Source organism: Megachile rotundata, chromosome 4 (assembly GCF_050947335.1).
Source record: "Megachile rotundata isolate GNS110a chromosome 4, iyMegRotu1, whole genome shotgun sequence".
In the NCBI taxonomy this organism is placed as follows: Eukaryota; Metazoa; Arthropoda; class Insecta; order Hymenoptera; family Megachilidae; genus Megachile; species Megachile rotundata.
In genome coordinates, this window is record NC_134986.1 from 9,977,113 (window position 1) to 10,000,000 (window position 22,888).

General features: G+C 36.0%; 1 protein-coding gene across 2 annotated transcripts in view; it reads right to left on the minus strand.

The window, feature by feature from the left end:
• Positions 1-22,888, minus strand: part of Hs3st-A (Heparan sulfate 3-O sulfotransferase-A) — a 154,930-nt gene that overhangs the window by 107,251 nt on the left and 24,791 nt on the right. For both annotated transcript variants that reach the window (XM_076530323.1, XM_003701587.3), the window contains exon 2: positions 12,895-12,983. The gene's annotated coding sequence lies outside the window, so the exon portion shown is untranslated. The remainder of the gene's footprint in view (positions 1-12,894; positions 12,984-22,888) is intronic.

The following is a 22,888-nucleotide window of genomic DNA, read 5'->3' on the forward strand; positions in this document are numbered from 1 at the left end:
TTCATACACGAAACGCGGAACGACTCGTTCGTGTTTTGTCGTATGGCGTGTACGACAAGATTGATGGAGCTTTCAAGCTTTCGCTTTATATCGTTGCGAATATATAGCGTATCTATTTGAAATTGGATACCTGCCGCGGACTAGAGACCACGAGATTTGTGAAATATGCGACACTATGTTTGCCACAGCTGCCCGAAACGCTCCGATTTCTTCCAGATACTCCAATATTTTACCGCCAATATTCGAACACCTCTGTCTTTATTTCGTCAAACGTATTCCGCGCGATTCAACAATTTTGCGTATCAATGCGAGACGTTCTAAGATTAAGGTTCATCATTTTGAAATGTGGCGGGCTTCACACTTTTCATACTTATTCGGACGTTTTCAAGAAGCATTCTTGTAGCTTTTAAATATTATGGGATTTATTGAACTGAATATTTTTTTTATATCCACACGCTGGATTACTACACGTTAGATTACCACGCATTCGATTCCTACGATTAGAATTACCACGCGTTGCATTATTACGCGTTAGATTATTACGCGTTAGATTCCTACGCTTAGAATTACCACGCGTTGCATTATTACGCGTTGGACTACTACGCGTTCTATTACTACGCGTAGGATTACCACGCGTTGGATATCCACACGTTGGATTACTACGCGCTCTATTACTACGCGTAGAATTACCACGCGTTAGATTACCACGCGTTAGATTCCTACGCCTAGAATTACCACGTGTTGCATTACCATGCGTTGGACTACTACGCGTTGCATTACTACGCATTGGACTACTACGCGTTAAATCTCCACGTGCTGGATTACTACGCGTTGGATATCCACACGCTGGATTACTACGCGTTAGATTACCACGCATAAGACTCCTACGCTTAGAATTACCACGCGTTGCATTATTACGCGATGGATTACTACGCGTTGGATATCCACACGCTGGATTACTACGCGTTAGATTACCACGCATAAGACTCCTACGCTTAGAATTACCACGCGTTGCATTATTACGCGATGGATTACTACGCGTTGAATATGCACGCGCTGGATTACTACGCGTTGGATATCCACACGCTGGATTACTACGCGTTGTATTACTACGCGTTATCCGAAGTTGTCGCTCTCGCGTCTGCGCATGCGTAATCCTCGTGCTCTGAGTGGTCCGCGTTTTTCCTTAATAATTCAAAAACGAAGCTTCAAACCCCATTTCTGCAAAGGGAAATCTTATTCAGAATCACGTCAGCCACCCCCCATTTCAGGGACCTACAATAGTTGTGAAACACCCTGTATACAGTCTAATCGTAAAATACATCAAATTTTATGTAATTAAATATTTTTTCAGAATGTCAATTAACACTAAAAGACTGAAAATTTTATTCGTTACAGACTTCTCTTCGTAATTTTAATATTTCTTGCGAAAACACTTGTACACTTCTCTGTCTCAAATCAGAAAAATCCAATCCAAAAGAGTACTCAAATTCTTCCTATTTTCTAATCGAACTGAAGCACTTATGAAGACCTTAAAAAAATATATATAAATAAATTTTAAATGGAAGTATACAAGATGCATTAATTTTCGCAAACAGTTTCAATGAAGAATACTTATTCAATTCGGCACAATTGTCGAATTTAATATCGACCTTCGTCACGATGCAAAATTACGCCTCAACCACCTAAAGGACATAATAGTCGCCTTTCAACTGCTCGTATCGCATTCGCATTTCAGAACCATTTATCAATCGTTATCTGCCATCAATGATCTTGATGCACGACGAAAATGCGTGCATACGTTTAGAACAATGTTAACCGGCAGCCGATTACGCATTTATTTTCCATCTACTTAAGCATCGCACGAGAGAAGGTGTCGTGCACGCAATTAACGTCTTTAAACGGCAACAATTTTTCCTGAAAACGGTGTTAAAGAAAATGCCTCGCAAGTCAGCTTTTACCTTCACGTGTCATAAATATTAATCTAGGTAATTAGATATTCCCTGTTACACAATTTTTCTAAATACAGTATCGGGGGAATTGATCTGCATAATTTAACACAACTGGCAACAAGCCAATCTGGTATTAATGATACTAATCGATGCTCCCTGTTGTTGTTTTCGCGAAATATTTACATGCAAATTTATATGGCGTGTGTAGTATTTTATTTTTATCGTGCTATGCTGATCCTGGCATTTTTCACGTCTAAAATTGGATAGCTGGAGATTGGGAAAATTTACATTGGAAAATATGGAAGTTATAAAATGGGAGATGGGAAAATTTCGGGTTCGGACATTTGATGCTTTGGAATGTGTGAAATGTGGAAGGTTAGGTTGAAACTGGAAAATTGGAAATTGGAAAGTTAAGAAAATGGAAATGGAAAATTGGGAAAGTGGAAAATTATGAAGATGAAAATTTGAAATGGAAATTTGAGGAAATGGAAAATTTGCAAAAAAAATGTTGGGAATATAGAAAGCCAGGAAAATGAAAAATCAAGAAAATGGAAAATTGAAAATTATGAAAATGGAAATTTAGAGAAATGGGAAAATTGGGAAAGTGGGAAATTATGAAAATGGAAATTGGAGAAATGGAAAATTGGGAAAATAGAAAATTGAGAAAATAGAAAATCGGGAAAGTGGAAAATTGAAAGGTGGAAAAATGGAAAATTAGTAAAGTGGGAAATTGTGAAAATGAAAAATTGGGAAAATAGAAAATTGGAAAACTGAAAATTAATAAGTTTTGAAATTAAAAAATTGAAGATAGCAGCGTATGCAGTGCACAAGGCGCGTTCAGAAGACAATGAATCACCGAATTTCACTTATTGTCAGTGTCGTAAACCTGTAATCGTGCATTCACCCCTATCCCCGATCGCAGGAAATTGAAACCGGTAGCTATCAAGTTTGATCTCGTTTCGAGAACTCAATGATCGACAAACTACGGGGACGCATAATTTCCCGTAATTAGATTCTGGACGTTACTGATTGATCATTCTAATTCGTGTAGATTAGATGATTCCGCGTATAGCCAGATTAAATCTACACTGATTGCTAATTGAATTTTTTGCTTCCTAACTTATACATAAATGAAATAAGTAAATTTTATAATTGTAAGCATATTTTATAATAAATTGAAAAGAGTATTTTGAAAAGAAAAATAAGGCAGTGAATTATTAATAGTATAATAATCTTTGAAGCAAATCATATGTTTTAATATCAAAGCTTATTCGATCTCGAAAATTTATTCGATCTCCAAACTTCCGAACCGTAAAGTATTTAAACTTCTAAGACGTGGAGTCGTCGAACTTCCACACAGCGACTTCTGCAAATCCTCTTGAAATAATGGAACCATCAAATTAGTGGAATTTCCGCATTACGAATTTCATGAGTAACTTCCAAACCCAATAAACTTACCTTATATTAGCAAGAAAATCGTACGTTTAGGAAACCGCGTGAACAATCGATATTTCGGTGACAACATTAACAGCGTATTACGCTGATTTCTATCGATGATAATTAGTACATTGATTACTGTGTTATGTGTCTCTAGGCGAATCTTTGCAGAAATTGTCTGTGATAACAAGTTACTGTTCTGGTAATATTAATTTAATTTATTAACTTTCTTAAGTGTTTGAAATATGTGAAGAACAATTGACATATGTCATACATGTAATTACATATGTATATGTGAAAAATTATTGCTAAAATAATAGAATACAGTTTAGTACTTTTAAAAACATACAAATTATTGGGATTATTGAAAATCTTTCAGTTATTAAAATTATGATTGCAAAAATTAATTAGAGTTATTTTTAAAATTCTTTGATTTCCTGGTATTTTTGGAATTAATAGAATTTCCAGATTTATTGGAGTTATTGAATTATGGTAATTATTGGAATTATTGGAATTATTAGAATTATTGGAATTATTGGAATTATAATTATTATTAAAATGTCTAGGATTGTTACAATTACTGGAATAATTCAAACGACAAGAATGATGCAAATTATTACAAGTTATCAAAATTATTCAAGTTACCAAAATTATGAAAATTATAAAAATGATCAGAATTTTAAAAGTTATTGAAACTACATAAATAATCAAAACTATCACAATTACAAAAATGAGCAGAAACGTACAAAATTATTATAAGAATCTGCAGCTCACAGAATCATTAGTACAATAAAAATTATTGCAACCACAACAATTACTAAAATTGTCAGCCACAAAAATAATTACAAATATTCTTAAAATTCTTACAATTATTTCAATACTCACTCAATACAAAATATTATTAAGAATTACTCAAATATATTAATAAAAATTAGAATTTCAACTGGATTGTCGCCATATAAGCCGATGGAAATCAGAAGCATCGACCCCGATCCAAAACAAACACGAAGCTGAAAATGGACCAAGTAGATCCACTCGGCGCGTGCTGTGCAAATAATTAAGCGTAACCGAACGTCAACAATCGATAAAAAGAACATCGAGGAGCAACGATCTAATAAAATTCAAGCGATGTTCGAAAAAGAAACAAGGTGTTCAGAGGCATCAAGGAACGAAATTGAACGGTAAATCAAAAGAGACCGTTGAAATCGAGTCGTTTCAGCGAAAGTTCGTCCAGACTGTACTCGCAGCAAAGTCTGACGAATGTCTGCCATTTCGTCACGAACGAATCTCGCTATGCCGAGGATCGATACCACGAAATTGGCTGCACCGCAGAAGAAAACTCGAGCAACGGTTCTTTTGAAAGGTGAATTTATAGCGACCGCAGGTTCGTTAACGTACAAACGATCCACAATCGACGTCCCTTTCAAACGGTTCCACCCTTTCGACCGCCTAATTCAATGAGCTAATTCACTCTCCTATTCGCTGACGTTTAATTCATTGAAATGTCTTTCTATCGCCCCGTCTGTATCGCCGTTCTCCGTTTACAAATTATTGATCCACCGGTTTCCACCTATCGATAATGCGTTCTGCCGGTGACGCGGGTTTAGGATTATCCCCTGAATTGTAGTCCTTACGGATCGTGGACCTTCGCGCGAATTGGTAATTTTGGGATTTCTAAATGGGGTTTGAAACTTCGTTTTTGAATTATTAAGGAAGAACACGGACCAATCAGAGCGTGAGGATCATTACGCGTTGGATTATTGCGCGTTGGATTACTACGCATTGGATTATTACGCGTTGGATTACTACGCGTTGGTTAACTACGCGTTAGATTACCACGCGTTAGATTCCTACGCTTAGAATTACCACGCGTTGCATTACTACCCGTTAGACTACTACGCGTTGCATTACTACGCATTGGACTACTACGCGTTGAATATCCACGCGCTGGATTACTACGCGTTGGATACCCACACGCTGGATTACTACGCGTTAGATTACCACGCATTAGATTCCTCCGCTTAGAATTACCACGCGTTGCATTACTACACATTGGACTACTACGCGTTGAATATCCACGCGCTGGATTACTACGCGTTGGATATCCACACGCTGCATTACTACGCGTTAGATTACCACGCATTAGATTCCTCCGCTTAGAATTACCACGCGTTGCATTACTACCCGTTAGACTACTACGCGTTGCATTACTACGCATTGGACTACTACGCGTTGAATATCCACGCGCTGGATTACTACGCGTTGGATACCCACACGCTGGATTACTACGCGTTAGATTACCACGCATTAGATTCCTCCGCTTAGAATTACCACGCGTTGCATTACTACACATTGGACTACTACGCGTTAGATTACCACGCATTAGATTCCTCCGCTTAGAATTACCACGCGTTGCATTACTACCCGTTGGACTACTACGCGTTGCATTACTACGCATTGGACTACTACGCGTTATCGAAGCTACCGCTCTCGCGTCTGCGCATGCGTAATCCTCGCGCTCTGATTGGTCCATGCCCACCATGATTGAACTCCCCCATTTCAAGAACCTACACTAATTATAAAACACCCGGTATACAAAATCACTTCTTAAATACAAGACCTGAAAAATTCACAAACTTTCAAATCTTTTTACATCCAAAATAACAAATTCATAAACATGAAACCTTAAAAATCTTCAAACATCTAAATCCAGAAACCTACATCTTTAAAAACTAAAAAAATCGTAGATTCTTACAAGTACCCTAAAATCCTCAACCCATTAAATGAACACACGACACAAGGTATACAAGAGAGTACACTTACCGAAAGCCAATAACTTTGAAAAAGTAATAAAGATCATTCTAAAGTTGGGACGTTAGATGTCGATTAAAAGCGCATCAAGAATTAACGAGCAGTTTCGAGTGACGATAAACTCGCTTGTAACTCAATTATTCGTACGGATGTACAGGTTGCAAAAGAGTTAATAAATAAAAAGAAAATGCCCGCTTACCGTAGATAACGGTTAAAAGCAAATAATCAGATAACTATAAAATTGCCTGACCGCACGGTTGCGTGGCAATTAATTTACGTGACAACGGTTGAGGCCATTAATTTTCAATCGGTTACCTAGACCGTACACCCGATTACGCATTAATTGAGGGTTTATTAATTGGTCACGGGCTCCAAGGATAACGGCGGCCCGAAGGATAAAGGGAGTTTCATATTCGTTCATAAATTACGCGATCATTGACTATGTTCTGTGCGTTAGAAACTTTTCGTGTCGTTTCAATTTTTTAGATACTCTTTTTTATGGCTACTTGTTCTTGCTAGGTAGTTAAAACTGATTAATTTATTTATTTTTTAATTTTTTATTGGTGGTATTTTTTATTCAGGTATTTTAATAGAAGATGCTGGTTTACGTACTTTGAATAGATTTAGAAAGTTGGATTAGGGGATATATGGATTTTGGGGTTTCATTTTAGGAGTTTGAAAAATTGAATATTATCATTGAAAGCTTACCAATTTAGTCTTCTATGAAAATGTCTAAATTTATAAACCTAAAAATTTACGGAACTTGTTCAAAAATGAAAAAATGTAAAGCTTTAAAAAAATATTCAAATTACTGCTATTTATATAAGAATTTTCCTTCTCCTTAGATCAGAGTTTTCCTTGAAAGAAAGCATCTTATTTAATAATTCCCCAAGCCTCCATCCCGAACATCAATGTTTCCCCTAGGGAAGCCAGATTTTCTGAACGGTGTACCTCGAAAACTCTAAATGGCTTTCGTTCTCCTTGGCCGAAGGTTCAAACTGCGTTAGAACCCCCGCCAACAATTTCAGATACCATTTTCTGCAATATCGTACAACAGTTATGCAAATGAAAATACTAAACTCGTTGCAGGCCATATTTCGGGCTGTATCAAGTGGCTCGAACTTACACAACTTTTTCTTCTTAATTGCGGAAAACAATGCAGTACTTTACCTATTCAACGCAGTCGTAAAAAGTGCCTCGGCACGCTACGTTAGCCATTTCTTCGAGAAACCTTCCCCGTGGGATTATTGGAAAAACGTTGGAATGCTTCAATCGTGATAAAGAATAACTCATGGAAAGTTAATTAAGATAAATGTTTGTCGAGCACTCGATCGTGATATCGAACGGTAAGAAATGCAAAATGGAGCAAGAAGACCATTTTATAAGACGGAAAGAGTATTTGTCCCTTTATTTTAACCGGTTAATTAAGAGAGAGTTTGTGTTCTAAATGAATATGGTTTTTATTGAAGTAATTACGTAATAATTTTTATTTTATAATTATTTTTAATTATGTACAAAATGTATAAAGATATGTTCATGATTTTTGTTGAGGTGTCAAAATTACAATTCTGTAAAACCATGAAGTAAACTCATCATCTAAAAATTTTTTTTATAATTATAATTAATTACGTACAAAATATATGAACGAAAACATGTCCATGATTTTTGTAAATTATCAAAATCACAATTTTTTTATAATTATAATTAATTACGTACAAAATATATAAACGAAAACATGTTCATGATTTTTGTAAATTATCAAAATTACAATTTCTTTTATAATTATAATTAATTACGTACAAAATATATGAACGAAAACATGTTCACGATTTTTGTAAATTATCAAAATTACAATTTTTTTATAATTATAATTAACTACGTACAAAATATGAACGAAAACATGTTCATGATTTTTGTAAATTATCAAAATTACAATTTTTTTATAATTATATTTAATTACGTACAAAATATATAAACGAAAACATGTTCATGATTTTTGTAAATTATCAAAATTACAATTTTGTAAAACCTTTAAATGGTTGAAACTTAAAGCAAATTTAAATTGGTTCATTTGACTGAAAATGAAATTTAATTGTCTCTAAAAAATCAATCCTTAAAACGTTGATAGAGCAACTGAGCACATTATTATGTAAACAGTCTTACGAATAGAAAGAAGATGTTTGAAACGTTCCAGTTGCCAAGAATGGCGGCCGACAATCAATATTCTAGCTGAAGTAGTTTCCAAATATACAGAGAATAATTCAGCCTGTAATTCATTTCATACATTGTTTTAAAGAATAAAAAGGTTACATTGTTTAATATTTTTCGATAATTAACGAAGGAATATTAAAGAGTATAAACGATTATAAGAGGTGACGCAGCATCTTGGAAACAATGCACGAGAAAAAAAAGGTGGAATTAGTGGTAGCCGTTCGAAATCACGGAAACAAAAGGGCTAGAAGAGGGTGGATAAAAAATGCAAGGGGGTAGAGAAACGGGACCGCTTAGCGAGGGTAGTAGAGAAACCACATTTTAAAACCTTCGGTAGACTGGCGAGCTCGGCGATTAACGAAGATCAAAGTCTCTAGGATGCAACAAGATCTCTCTCGCGTGTATTCAGCAGCTCTTTTCAGAGCAACAGGGTTGCATACGGTCGCGCAAAAAGTGTTGGTTAAATAGACGCGCGCACACGCGTGTAAGAAGACGGGTAAAAACACAGAGTGGAACGTAAAAGTTGCATACTCGACTCGGGTGTCAAAGAGAAGAGGAAGAAGAAGAAGAACTTCTCTCTATCTCCTCCGTCCGAGCCACCATAGCTTTTCACCGCACGCTATTCCCTCGTCCCGCCAATCTCGAGCCATCTCCGTTCCAATTTCCCCGGAAAATGTTTTTCCTCGTGCCATCGCTCGAAGCCGCGAACAGGGATGACACGAAAATTGCAAGAAAGTCCCGTCACAGAAACACGCGCGGAAAATCGAGCAGCTAGCTATCTTATCTCGATGGGATGGATTACGAATCGATATTATGCAAATTCCTTTACACACCTTCGTTCCTTGCAAATTCTGCCTGGGCTCCGCTACGATAAATCAACCCACGATTTCGGATCTATCGCGATTATGATTTCGAGTCTGTTACGCCGAATTCGCCTACGCGTTCTATTCACACGCATGTTTCTACATATCGATATCGCCGAATTCGAAAACGCATTCTAAAATATCTGCATGCCGAATTCCATAGATTCGGATCCATGGATCTCAAAATTGCTATGTCTTTAAATTGTCGGATTCCGGAATTTCTCGAACTCAAAATTCTCAGATCCAAAATCCATAGACCTTAATATTCGCTACATGTCAAATTCCCTAGATATAGTTCTCGTTAGACGTTGAAGTTTTCAGTATCTCAAATTCCGTAGGACTGAAATTCCCTAGAACGGGAATTCTCGAAATCAAAAATTCCCTAAAGTCCGAAAATTCCTGGACCCGAAATTCCCTAAATCCCAAAAAGCAGTGAAACTGAAATTCCTTAGATACCAAATTGCTAAAGTCTGAAATTCCCTAGATTCAAAAATCCTAAAGTCCAAAATTCTCTAAATTCCAAATTTCTAAAGTTTGAAATTCCCTAGATTCCAAATGCCTAAAGACTGAAATTCCCTAGATTCCAAATGTCTAAAGTCTGAAATTCTCTAGATTCCAAATTCCTAAAATTTGAAATTCCCTAGGTACCAAATTGCTAAAGTGCGAAATTCCCTAGATTCTAAAATCCTAAAGTCTGAAATTCCCTAAATTCCAAATTCCTAAAATTTGAAATTCTCTACATTCCAAATGCCTAAAGACTGAAATTCTCTAAATTCCAAATTCCTAAAATTTGAAATTCCCTACATTCCAAATGCCTAAAGACTGAAATTCCCTAGATTCCAAATTCCTAAAATTTGAAATACCCTAGATTCCAAATTCCTAAAATTTGAAATTCCCTAGGTACCAAATTCTCAAGTTCTAAAATTTCCTAGATTTCAAATTCCTATGATTCGAAATGCCCTAGATCCCAAATTTCCTAAATTCTCAATTCTGTTCATATCCCACTTTCCAATATCCCTAAATCTTCTTAGTTTTGAATTTTAATATTCCCCAACATCGAAATCCTCGCACGATTAATTCATAATCTTACATTTACTGAAATACCATAATTGTAACTACAGTTAGAGAACGAAACTAAGCAAGTGACAGAATGAGTGACAAGTGCAAGAACATGAAAATTAAACTCGATTAAAGTTGGTAACGAAATCTGACGAATTACCGGATCAAACAATTCATTACACGGTGAACTTGAAACTAAAGCGCTGAAATTATCTTTCGAGAGAATGATATTATTTTATAATACTAACGGAATAATCAACACTTGCTCGAAGAGAAATCGTACGGGTTCTATCATCGAGCTTCCGAACCGAGAAGCTTTACATTTTACATAATCCGTTTAATTTAATCTGGTACTCTTTTCTTCTTTTATCGGAGCGCGTACTTTGACGGATTTATAGCGCTTCCGCTTTTCATTCAATTTGTTTTGCATACGTTCATCTGCTTAATACACTTAGAAACTTAATATTGATCAATCGAGAACGATTTATTTTTTCCTCTGCGCGCACATTTTCCATTTACCCATTTAATTATAACTTTTATTACGTACTTGATCACTTTTTCTCCCGCGAAATATAATTACGGGTGACTGCTGTTTACGACAGTTTGTTAAAATTTCAGAAAACTGCTTCGAGGAAGAAGTTAAAACGATCAATTTTCATAATGTAAGGCACTTAAGTATATTACTCTTGTAGAATTTTCGCAAAAAATGAAGATGTTCAAGGAATACTTAGAGAGATACTTATAATTTCCATGACTTGAGTATGTTGTCAACCATATGATTGAAATGGCGGTAAATTCAAATTATTCATAAGTAATTTTAAAAATTAATTTGATCTTTTTCTAACGTGTACACACACACAATTATGTTTTCACGTTACAAGACATTCGATGAACGATTATCGAAATCGCAAACAATCATGAAAGTAGCATTGAACAACGCAACAAGCAGATTCGCTCGTGACTCGTCTTTCGCAACACGCTGTCAAGCGGACAGAATTACGTTCGCGATGGAGCAATCTTCGAATGCATATTTATGATGCATATCGCGCTCGAATAGCAACGAGAAGAACGAGAGCGATAGAATTGTGCAACTTCGATCTTCGATTCGTCTCGAACACGCTCGTCGTCCGATCAAAGATAAACACTTACATACCTATTCAATCGAGACCAGCAACAAAGAATCCGAGATCATTCGAATCTCATTTGCATTCAACCTGCTAACTGGGGAACTTAATTCGTTATTCTAGCGGGAATAACCTGATGAAGTCTACAATCGATGGGTGCCCGCTAAAAAACACATGGGTAATAGTACGGGACGTGTACAATGTAGTTCGAGTTCAGAAATTTGGAAATTTCTTGAATTAGAAAATTCGAGGAGGTATCGTCATGTTAACCAAAAATTTGGACCCAGTGAGAATAGCACGTATGGTACAATTTTAATTGTTCGTTACAATTATAAAATGATAGCAATACTGTTTTATTCGGTGTAAAGTGAAAAGATCCAGTACTCTAGCCGGTACAGTTCTTGAACGGCGCGTAAATTCATACAGAGTTCTTGGACCAGACAAGTTCTTTCGTTTCAACGTTTCACGGGGATAGAGTTATCTACCCTCTGGACGCGTATTCCGGAACATATTTTTTCGGATTACACGGTTTTCGAGCTCTCGTCGGCTACGTGCATCTCGTTGAATACGTCCGCGTGAATCATGTGAATGCCGGGGTAAATTTCATTAAAGCGATTCGGGTCAGCTGATATAAAAAAAAAAGCGCGATGGATAATTTTGCGGTCGTTCTTTGACATCGTTCACCCCTTTTTTTTCCCTATTTCGCTTCCGTTCAACCCTTTGCGTTCCGAACGCGTTCCGGCCATCCGCTTTCGGATGAACCCATCATCTCTTCCCGTTTGTTTCTCGACGTAACAACGGGCACATTTTCCTGTTCCGCTCTCCTCTTTTTTTTTCTTTGTTACCTTAATTGCCTCTTCCGTGGCAGATCGTCTGAAGCGTGTCTCGAGTGGAAAGGAAATCGATTTCCTTGGCGTTCGGTGATGGGACGAACGTCCTCTTCGGGAAATGGCACGTTTTTAACTCTTTCACTGCGAACGACTATATACACGTTCTCGACAACCAACTGTTAATTGCCAGTAATGCTTCTGGGTGATCGACACGATAAATTGGAATATCGTAAGATATGCAACAGGAAAATGTGCCGCATGTATCTACTCTAATCTTTACTTGAAGATGTACAGAGACATGTGGATGCTTCTGAATATTTTCTCTAGATATTTACCGGGTAAAATATTTGTGTTCATAACACACGTATACCGCCTTTATTTTCTAGTTTTATCAATAAACAATTATATACAAGATCATTCAGAATGTTTTGGAACATCATTTTTTAACCACAATTCGTAAATATCTGTAGGTTAATATCAGCAATGTTTGCAATGTATGTCATTCTTTTTGTTACGAAGACTTACAAGAATAAAAGAAAGTAGTAAAGACTTCATGCAACGTGAGAAAAATAGCAATTGCAATTTTATTGTACGTGTTCTTACTTACATATTTACAGGAGGTGACCGACGCGTCCCATCTCTACATCCACTTCACATCGTCGAGTTTCAGAGTGGACGCTGCTTTTCTGCCACTCCCTGATCACAACAAAAGAATAATATTAAACAAATACAGGTTCATAATCATTTCAGTAATGTAAATATCGTTCATCGCAAAGACGATGTCAACGAATGAAACACGTATACAAATAGAAAATCCATGAAACGCCATTTGTAAACAGGAAACTAGGGGTGTACAATGAGACGACGTCTGTTTTCGCACAGAAGAGAAATTATCCTATAATTCTATCCGGTCTTATTATCACATTAGTTTCTGCGTAATAAAATCTACTTTTGATCCTTTCATAATTTTGTTATTTACTGTATTGTATTGTATAATTATTATTGTATAATTACTGTATAATTATTAGTATTATAGTACTATTATATATAATTAAGGTAGTAGTAACAGTACGTATGTAATTAAGAAAGAAAATTGTAATACTTGATTTGTGTACAATTTACGACTAACATACCACTGTAAAAATAATTTTAATTTTTGTACAATTTCAATCAACACTGATATTATATTTTAAAAGTCTAAAGTCTAAGTTTAATTTATATAAATATAAAAATGAATAAAGCCCATTATATTTCTAATCAATTTTGAAGGAGAAAGCTTCAAATACCATCCCTGAATTGTTACCCCAGTTTAGCAAGTTGTGAATCCTTTTTCTCACCACCGTAGTCTACTTTTCGCGCTCTTTTCTTCGTCTGATCCTCCGCTTGTAAGTCCAACGCCAAGAACACCTCAACGAAATCGATTTAACGCGAAAGAGGTCCGTCGCCCAGGCGGACCGAGATATTCGTCTTCGGACTGCAATTTCACGACACACACACAGAGAAAAAGAGAGAGAGAGAGAGAGGAAGCCAGGAAGCAAGAAGTTCCTTGCGCTTCCATCCGATTCCAATTAAGACGCCTCGAAACGACGTCTCGCGAAAACTTGTTCGTCGGTTCGAGACGCTTCTTGGTTCGCTCCTCTGTTCTAACTAACCAATGCGCAAAACAGGGCAACCATTGCGTGTTCCAGGACAATTCGATTTCTTCCAATTGTACCCTCCAAGATTCGATTAATTTCGCGTCAAAGTTCGCGTCAGGTTACAGCTTAGCTGTGCATAATCGTACTTGATTTTCAAAGTCGAAATATATGTATAATGGAAGTAGTGAAGTATATGAACAGTTAGCGATGATGAACAATCAAATTGTCAATTGTAGAATAATCAAATAGTGATTAATAAAATAGCAGAATAGTAGTGTAGTAATGAAATAGATTTACAGATTAAGAAGTTTATGAAGGTAGAAGTCTGAAAATTCAGAAATTAACAAATTTTAAATTCATCAAATATAAAAAACTATTTTCTAATTCCAAACTTCACAAGTTTTCAGTCCCTCAATACTCCCGTTACATTATTCAGTTTCAGTAATTTTTGTACTTCAAGTTGATACAGACAACTTATTACTTCACCTATTCTACTGATATTATTTTGAGGACACTTCCAACGTATTAGAGAAAATATTAATTATATGCAGCTCGATCGAAACATCGCATGAAACCGATTAGAAAGCCCTAATCTACTTTATCATTGTCAGTTAATTATTCGCGGGCACTTGGCTATATTATACGTATGTAATAGAATATCCAAGAGTGGTGCACGTTAACCACGGTTACCGGTCGCGGTATTTGCGGCTGTGTTTCTCGGCCACGTTTGAACGCAAGATAATCTGACAGTACGGACTATGCGGAAACTTGGCCGTAAATAATCGAGTTGTCGATAGCACGACGGTAAATTAATTAGTCGCGACGTTTGCACGCGACGAAATCGCGGCCCACCGACGGGAATTAAATTAAATCGTGTCGTATAGTATGGAATCTAATTTCGCGTAAACAATTCGTCGAAACCTTTGCTATCGTGAATTTATCGGCGACACCTTAATTACCGTGTATCATTTAATGGCTCGTTTTCATGCAAACTTCCTAAGGTAATTGCTACTGTTATCCGTGTCATTGCTTATCGCGCGTGTACCATTTATTTTTTCTTCCGACGTCTTTCTAATCGAACGAAGAAAATATTTCGAGCTAAACTAGAACGATACTTTCCTATTCAAATTAACTCGGGTTTCAGCCGTGGAAATATTTCAAGTTTAATACGAGCTAAGCGCACAGTTTTAAATTACATTTTATAAATAAAATGAATTTCTATTTTAAACCTGTACTGAACTAGAAGTGTTATTAATATTTCATTTATTCCTTATATACCCAATTTATAATCAAAAACGTATTAATTAAACAGGTTTAGAGTTCTACTTTAGATATCGACTCCAAAGTTAGTAAAATTATCTTCGACATAATTGTGCAAAATATAGCTTAGAACTGTTTAACTCATCGAAAGAATTACAGCTTAAATAGTTAAAATTATAATTAATTTGTATATTTCAATTATATAGAATTAAATTCTGTTGTTATCGCGCAGTCCCTCGATGATACGCTTCCGTCGGTGCAATAGGGAGCGTGATGGAATAGTTACTTGCAGCGATGCAAAGAATTTTTCCGTGTAAAATTTCAAAAGGGTTTCATTCTTCTTTTGTGGATTTTCCCTGAACAGGTTCTATTCGAATATGCCATTCGGGCAAGCTTGGAACGTGAGATTTAAAGATCACAGCCACGTTCAGGCTTTGTTTTCTTTCTTTCCCTCGCCTCTTTGGTAGACGAGCGATACAACACACCTTGCCGGAGAAAGGAAATATGTCTATCGCGATAGTTAACATATCCTCGTTTCCAAAATGCACAACGCATTTTCTTAGCAAGTCCTGGTCTAAGTTTCCATATTTCCAAAATTTCAATTTTTGTATATAAAAATTTAAAAACTTAAAATTTCTGAACTTACAAATTTGTCACTCAAATGTTTGTAAATTTATAAAATTTAAATTTCTGTATCACCAAATCAAAAAGTGTGATGTTTCCAAATATCTAAATTAACAGATCAGAAATTTCTAAATCCCTGAATCCGAGAATGTTCGACCAAAGAAACTTTGAAATTGCAATTTGAGAGATTCAATATGGTAAAGTGCATTAAAACATTGTACTAGAATAGAGGATCGGACTGTTCCGCTATAATTAATCTAACCACGAGGAGAAATTTATACAGTACGGACTCATTAAGCGGATACGCAAAGCGATACTCCATGTTTCTGGTTACCGGTGATGCAAATATGTAATACACAACGTGTAACGTTATCGGGTACAATGTAAACTTTGTTACTTGGTAAATGTAACAGGGATCAAGTGTTGTACTCTGATAATAAAGCGTCGGGAAGTAAGTTAGAACAGGCCATGGCCTTGAACAACGAAGCTTATAATTTTGATGGTAATTTGTTCGTTCGCGTGTCATTTTCACATTAATTCTAGCAGCGACCACCGCGTGTGCACACATCACATGTTTCCGTGCACGGCTAAACGTTTCATCGGTTTTATTTGCTTGGAGAAAGAAAATCTTTCCGCGAGCGCACACAGTGTAAAGACGAAATGTGTATGTTATACAATTACGTTAATTAAGTTAACGCGATCGTTGTAATATTGTTGCGAAGTTTAGCGTTTTTGGAATTTTGGGGATTTAGGGATTGGGGATTTAGGGATTGGGGATTTAGGGATTGGGGATTTAGGGATTGGGGATTTAGGGATTGGGGATTTAGGGATTGGGGATTTAGGGATTGGGGATTTAGGGATTGGGGATTTAGGGATTGGGGATTTAGGGATTGGGGATTTAGGGATTGGGGATTTAAGGATCGGGGATTTATGGATCGGGGATTTAGGGATCGGGGATTGAGGGATCGGGGATTTAGGGATCGGGAATTTAGGGATCGGGGATTTAGGGATCGGGGATTTAGGGATCGGAGATTTAGGGATTGGGGATTTAGGGATTGGGGATTTAGAGATTGGGGATTTAGGAATTGTGGACTTAGGGATCGGGGATTTAGGGCTTGGGGGATTTAGAGATTTGGGGATTGAGGGATTGAGGGATTGAGGGATTGAGGGATTGAGGATTGAAGGATTGTAGGATTTTAAGATTTAGGAATTTGAGGATTTTGAGATTTGGGGATTTAGGGATTTAGGGATTTAGGGATTTAGGGATTTGAGGATTTGACGATTTGGAGATTTGAAGATATGAAAATTTAGAGATTTGGGGATTTGGGGATATGATGATTTGAGGATTTGGGGATTTGGAAGTTTGGGGATTTGAGAGTTTGGGGATCTGAGAATTTGGGGTTTGGAGGATCTGGGAATTTGAGAATTTGGAATTTATAGATTTGGTAATTTAAGAGTTTGGAGATCTGAGAATTTGAGGTTTGGCGATCTGGAAATTTGAGAGTTTGGGGTTTGTGGATTTGGATATCTGAGAATTTGGGGTTTGATAATCTGAAGATTTAAGAGTTTGGAGATTGAAGAATTTGGGAATTTAAAAACTTGGAGGACTGGGAACTCGAAGATTTGAGAATTGAGATTTTAAGGATTTATGGTTTTGAAACTTTGCAAACATAGAAATTTAAACATCTACAAATTCAGGAAAATTATAATGTTTGGCCAAATTACAGAATTGTAATGTTTGTAACTTGCATATTTAACTTACCACAACTATCCTAATCTCTACTACCCACATTCCATATAGCCAACAAATTTCCCTCATACACGTTAGGTCACTTTAAAGTTAGTATTGTTAGTATAAGGCTTGTTAGCTGCAAGTTTGTGAAGCCTTATTAATAACAACGTAATACAATATGTTATGGTAACAGAGTACAAATAATATTTTGTATCACTTTGAAACAATTTTCATTTAAAGATCATAGGAATGTATATCATGGAACGCTCGCATAAATAATTTTCATTTCGAAAGCATTTGAATGCACCATTAATCAAATGATATTAATTTACAATATCATTTTTGTATGCAGAATACAGAATCGCTGGTAATTGCAGGTTTCTCTATGCTACATAATTTAATGATATTGGTAACACCTGAAATTATAGGGAAAACAAAATGATTGGCGAACAACGTTACCTGAATACCTATTATTTGAACAATACACGGCTTCTAACACATTGCACGCTGTGACCTAGCAAATTGCGGTTTTGCTATACCGCCTACGTCACGTTGTTCGATTATACTAAGGCAGAAATTATAAGCTTGAAATTTACCTATAACTTTGCTCAATAATACACAGCAATTGCATGCGACAATTATAGTTTTATTATTAGGTTCTGTTACGAGTTCGTTCACATCGAGAAATATGTTAAACGATTTAATTAAGGAGATGATATGCAAATTTAATTGCATATAATTAAAGATGTATGCGTCGATTTAAACTTTTTAATGTGTAATTTATTTAAGACTTGACAAAGTAGAATAATGATTCAAATATTAAGAAAAAGATTTAATTAAATTCCATGATTTTTAATCAGAAGGAATTTTTTGAAATTACAAATTTTTTTATTGAATTTGAATTTAATTATTTTGTAACTCAAAAAGTAATTATATTATAAATTAAGAAAATTCTGTATAAAATTGATGATTAACATTCTTATAAATTATTATTCTGTTACATAGAAATAAAGATTCATTTCTTATGGAGGTTGGTGCAAAAGTCAAGCTATAAAAACTATAAAATTAATAACAATTTTTCTTATTTCTTGAGTTCTAATTTTTTTCATTTAAAAATTCAAACCACATGCACAAAAGTTTTGTTCATTAAAAAATTTTTAGAAAATAGACAATTTTTATAATATTTTCCTCAGAATTTTATAATTAAATTTCCTGAGAAATTTCATCCTTAAATTTCAGTAATTCAGTTATTAAAATTTTATATTGTTTCGCAAATTGCCGAGATGTATTCTGCTAGTCAGAATCATGTCACTGGTGCATCCTAATTCGCGACGACATTATACGTTCCCAGGGAAATTTCTGAGCATCCCCGAGAAGACTACATTAATTCATTCTTGAAAGTTAAGGTGTTCTTCGAGTCAGACTTCTGCTTTGTTCATGCTAATGCGGGCTACAATACGAGTTAGGTTAATAGAAGATTAAATGAAATTATTTGCTGACTATTAGGACTTATTCGTTTCATCGATAATTTTACGCTTTTCACTTCTACCTAAGTTTATTAATTCATTAAGGATCAGGAATTGTTATAGATACAATTCTGTGATTTTTTAGTATTTATAAAATTATATGAGGAATGTAGGAAGATTACAAAATTATAAAATTATAAAAAACTAAAAATCTGAAATTAAAAACTTACACATTATAAAATGCTCAAATACCAAAATCTCCGTATCCTCAGATTCAAAAATCATTCAATACCTCAATCTGTGAAATCCTCGAATTTCAAAATCTCTACACTTTAAAATTAGGATATCTTCATATCTTAATATTTCAATATCCTAAGATCCCAAAATCAGAAGGTCCCTAAGTCTCCAAATTCCCAAATGTCAAAATTATCTGATTCTTCAGTAACTCAATCCCTCAATCCCTATAAAATTTCAAAATCCTAATATTTCAATAGCCTATGATTCCAAAATTCCCAAATCCCCAAATCCTTAAATCCCAAGCTTCTCTAATCCACCAATCTCTAAATTTCCAATGTGCTAAAATCTCAAATCCACAAATCCACAAATCTCCAAATCCTCAAATCCCCAAATCTCCAAATCCCCAAATCTTCAAGTCCCCAAATCCTTAAATCCTCAAACCCCCAAATCCCCAAATCCTCAAATCCCCAAATCCCCAAATCCCCAAATCTCCAAATTTTCAAATCCCCAAATCCCCAAATCTCCAAATCCCCAAATCCCCAAATCCCCAATTCCTCAAATCCCCAAATCCCAAAATCTCCAAATCTTCAAATCTCCAAATCCCCAAATCCCCAAATCCCCAAATCCCCAAATCCCCAAATCCCAAAATCTCCAAATCTCCAAATCTTCAAATCTCCAAATCCCCAAATCCCAAAATCCTCAAATCCCCAAATCACCAAATCCCCAAATCTCCAAATCCCCAAACCCCCAAATCTCCAAGTCCCCAAACCCCCAAATCTCCAAGTCCCCAAATCCCCAAATCCCCAAATCCCCAAGTCCCCAAATCCCCAAATCCCCAAATCCAAATTTCCATCTTCCTAAATTTGAAGAAGCTAACACATCCCAGCCAATACACATAAATTATTATAAATAACGTCCAGATTACCAATACTCCTATAAATCAATAACACCGTAATTACTATAATTAGAATGACTGAATGAAAGCTCGGTGTTGAACCATGAAACGGTTAACATCGGAATGGGAGCATACGTAGATAGAACAAAGGTGAAGGTTCAATCAAAAAAGGACAAAGGTCAACCATCAATTCGGTTACGCAGCCCTGAACCCTTTTCAATCTCTCCATCAGTTAGCTTCTTCGATTTTGTGTCTATCTTAAGGGAAGCACGTGCAAGGTCAACATTTATTTCTGTTTTTGCTAACCCATTTTCTCTGCTAATTCACTCTTTAATATCATGTACTTTTTATTCGGTCGAATTATAATATTCTAGTTATTTACAGGCCGGGACCTTCATTTTTTCAACTGTAACACGATAGCTCGATCTTTATCGAGAATTAATTAAACCAATGACAACGCGAAATTCTGCTGTTACCATTCGGCGAATGGCGAATTTAAATGCAGGATGCTTTTTGGTTGGTATAAAAAGCTTCGGTTGATTCTACGAAACGATAGTGGGCACAAAATGTCCTACAAACACAGTTTCATGATTCGATGATTAATGTACCGAATGTTGCGAGGGTCACCGGTGACAGACATTAAAAACTGAATACATTGTTAACTTGAGAAAAGGTTAAATATATAAAATACTTCACTTTTTCAAATATTCAAATTCCCAGTTTTGGAGACAATCTTGGAGAGTTCTAAAATTTTCAGATTCTCTAATTTCCCAAATTTTATAAATTCGTATTTCACTACTTTTAAACATATAAAATTTCTAAAAGACCAAACATCTTCGTACTATTCCTATGGATCCACATGTAATGTACGCAGCGCGCATGCGTAAACCTACGACGCCATATTAGATTTCGTATTTTCGAATCTTCAATCAAGTTACATTTTCACAGTGATTATATTCAAACGTTTATAATATCACAAATATAATAAACGATAAAATAAACTACTCTTTTCGAAAATAATATCATGGTATACAATTTTCCTATTAAATTGCTCTAAAACATTTTGATTCTCGCTTGAACATCATTCTACATATGCAGATGATTCGAATAAATAAACAATTTCAAAACGAGATTTTGACCAGAGATAACGTCCGTTATTTTAAACAGATTCTAAGTGGATTTCGTGTTCTGGGTCACGTTTGACCCCCAACCGTCCGGCATCGCGTTCTTCTGACATTTTGGGCTTCCGAAACACGCGAACACATTGTTCTGGCCTAATGGTTGACTACACTCTGGACAGGCTGCTGTTGAATTATACCGGTGGCTGCGATTCGAGTGCATCCACTACAAGTTCAAACAAGCATCTTATTAACCCTTAACCCTTTCGACGGCTCGCGGAAATACCGGAAGTAATGTATAATTTTCCGAGAGTTCGCTGCGAGTCGAGTGTTGTGCGCGAAATAATTCACCGCCACCTTTACCCCATGCAATTTGTCTTCTATTGTGCACAACCCTCTTGACACCACCCCTATACGACTTTACGTTTAATAATCTCCTAAACGCGGTTCGTAAGCACTCGTACCGAACTACCGTAACGTCTGTTCGCTCAATTAGCGATGAATTATTAACTCGGAGAGCGCCACTTCAGCTTTTTGCCACCGGCTATGAGTGATACTTTCACTGAATGAATCGAGCTCTTTTTTCTATCTTTGTTTCGATTATCATTTCTGAGAGGAGCATAAGTTGATTTTATTATCTTAGGTAACGTAGGGTAGCCTAAAGTCTTGCATTTTCATCTCTACTTTTATAATTGGTTGGTTTTATAAAATTTTATAAAGTTTTAGTGAATTCATGACAACCTTTCTACTGTTCTATTGTGATGTGACATTACTTCCAGTCGTAAAACTTCAAGAGAACCTGCATAATCAAAAAATTTAAGGGTCCGGAAATTTGACAAATAAGACAGCTTTGTCATAAGACTTCAAAAGATCTTGCATAATCTAAAATTTGAGGGTCCAGAAATTTGACAAACAAAATTTACAAAATATAAAGTTGAATATTCTAAAAATTTGTACATCTAGAAATTAACAAATGTAAAAACTTGAAGACAGTAAAACTCAAGCCCATAAATTAAAAAAATTAAAAAATTGGAAATATGGGAAAAATGCGTAAAATGTTGAAATTTACGGTATCTAAAAGAGAGCAAGGTTGCATCCGACGAGGGGTATGAACCAAGGGCTGGAGATGTGCACATGGGTTCACTACCCTCCGGTTATGCAGTCGCCTTCCGTGTCGTAATTTCTTTGTGCAAGCCGGGTATACGCGATAAGTGCATCGTTCACCGGAAAGGAAGAGAAAAGTTGCACGGTGAAGCCGACTTGTAATCGTTTATACGAGACCGTCATTTCGCTGAAACGTGACCCGAGGGTGATGTTCGTTTCTGGTGCTCTCGACGCGTCGCAGATTGGACGCGTTCGTCGATGTTTGGTGTTGCGATTAAAAGAGGATTTGTTACGGATCAACGGACTTGTTCGCTCCATTTTGCCGGCCTTGTTTCCTTGTCTTTTCTCTCTTTTTTCAGGGTTGCCGTCCCCTTTTTCTAATACGTTACGGTAAACCGGAGAAAGGTTAACCGGTGTTTGCATCGCCACGTATTTGCGATCCCGATTTCCTCTTGGTCCAGATGTTCGAATAATTGAGTCCGATGCCTCTGTGTTCGGGGTAATTGATGCGAATGGGCTTTCTACGTA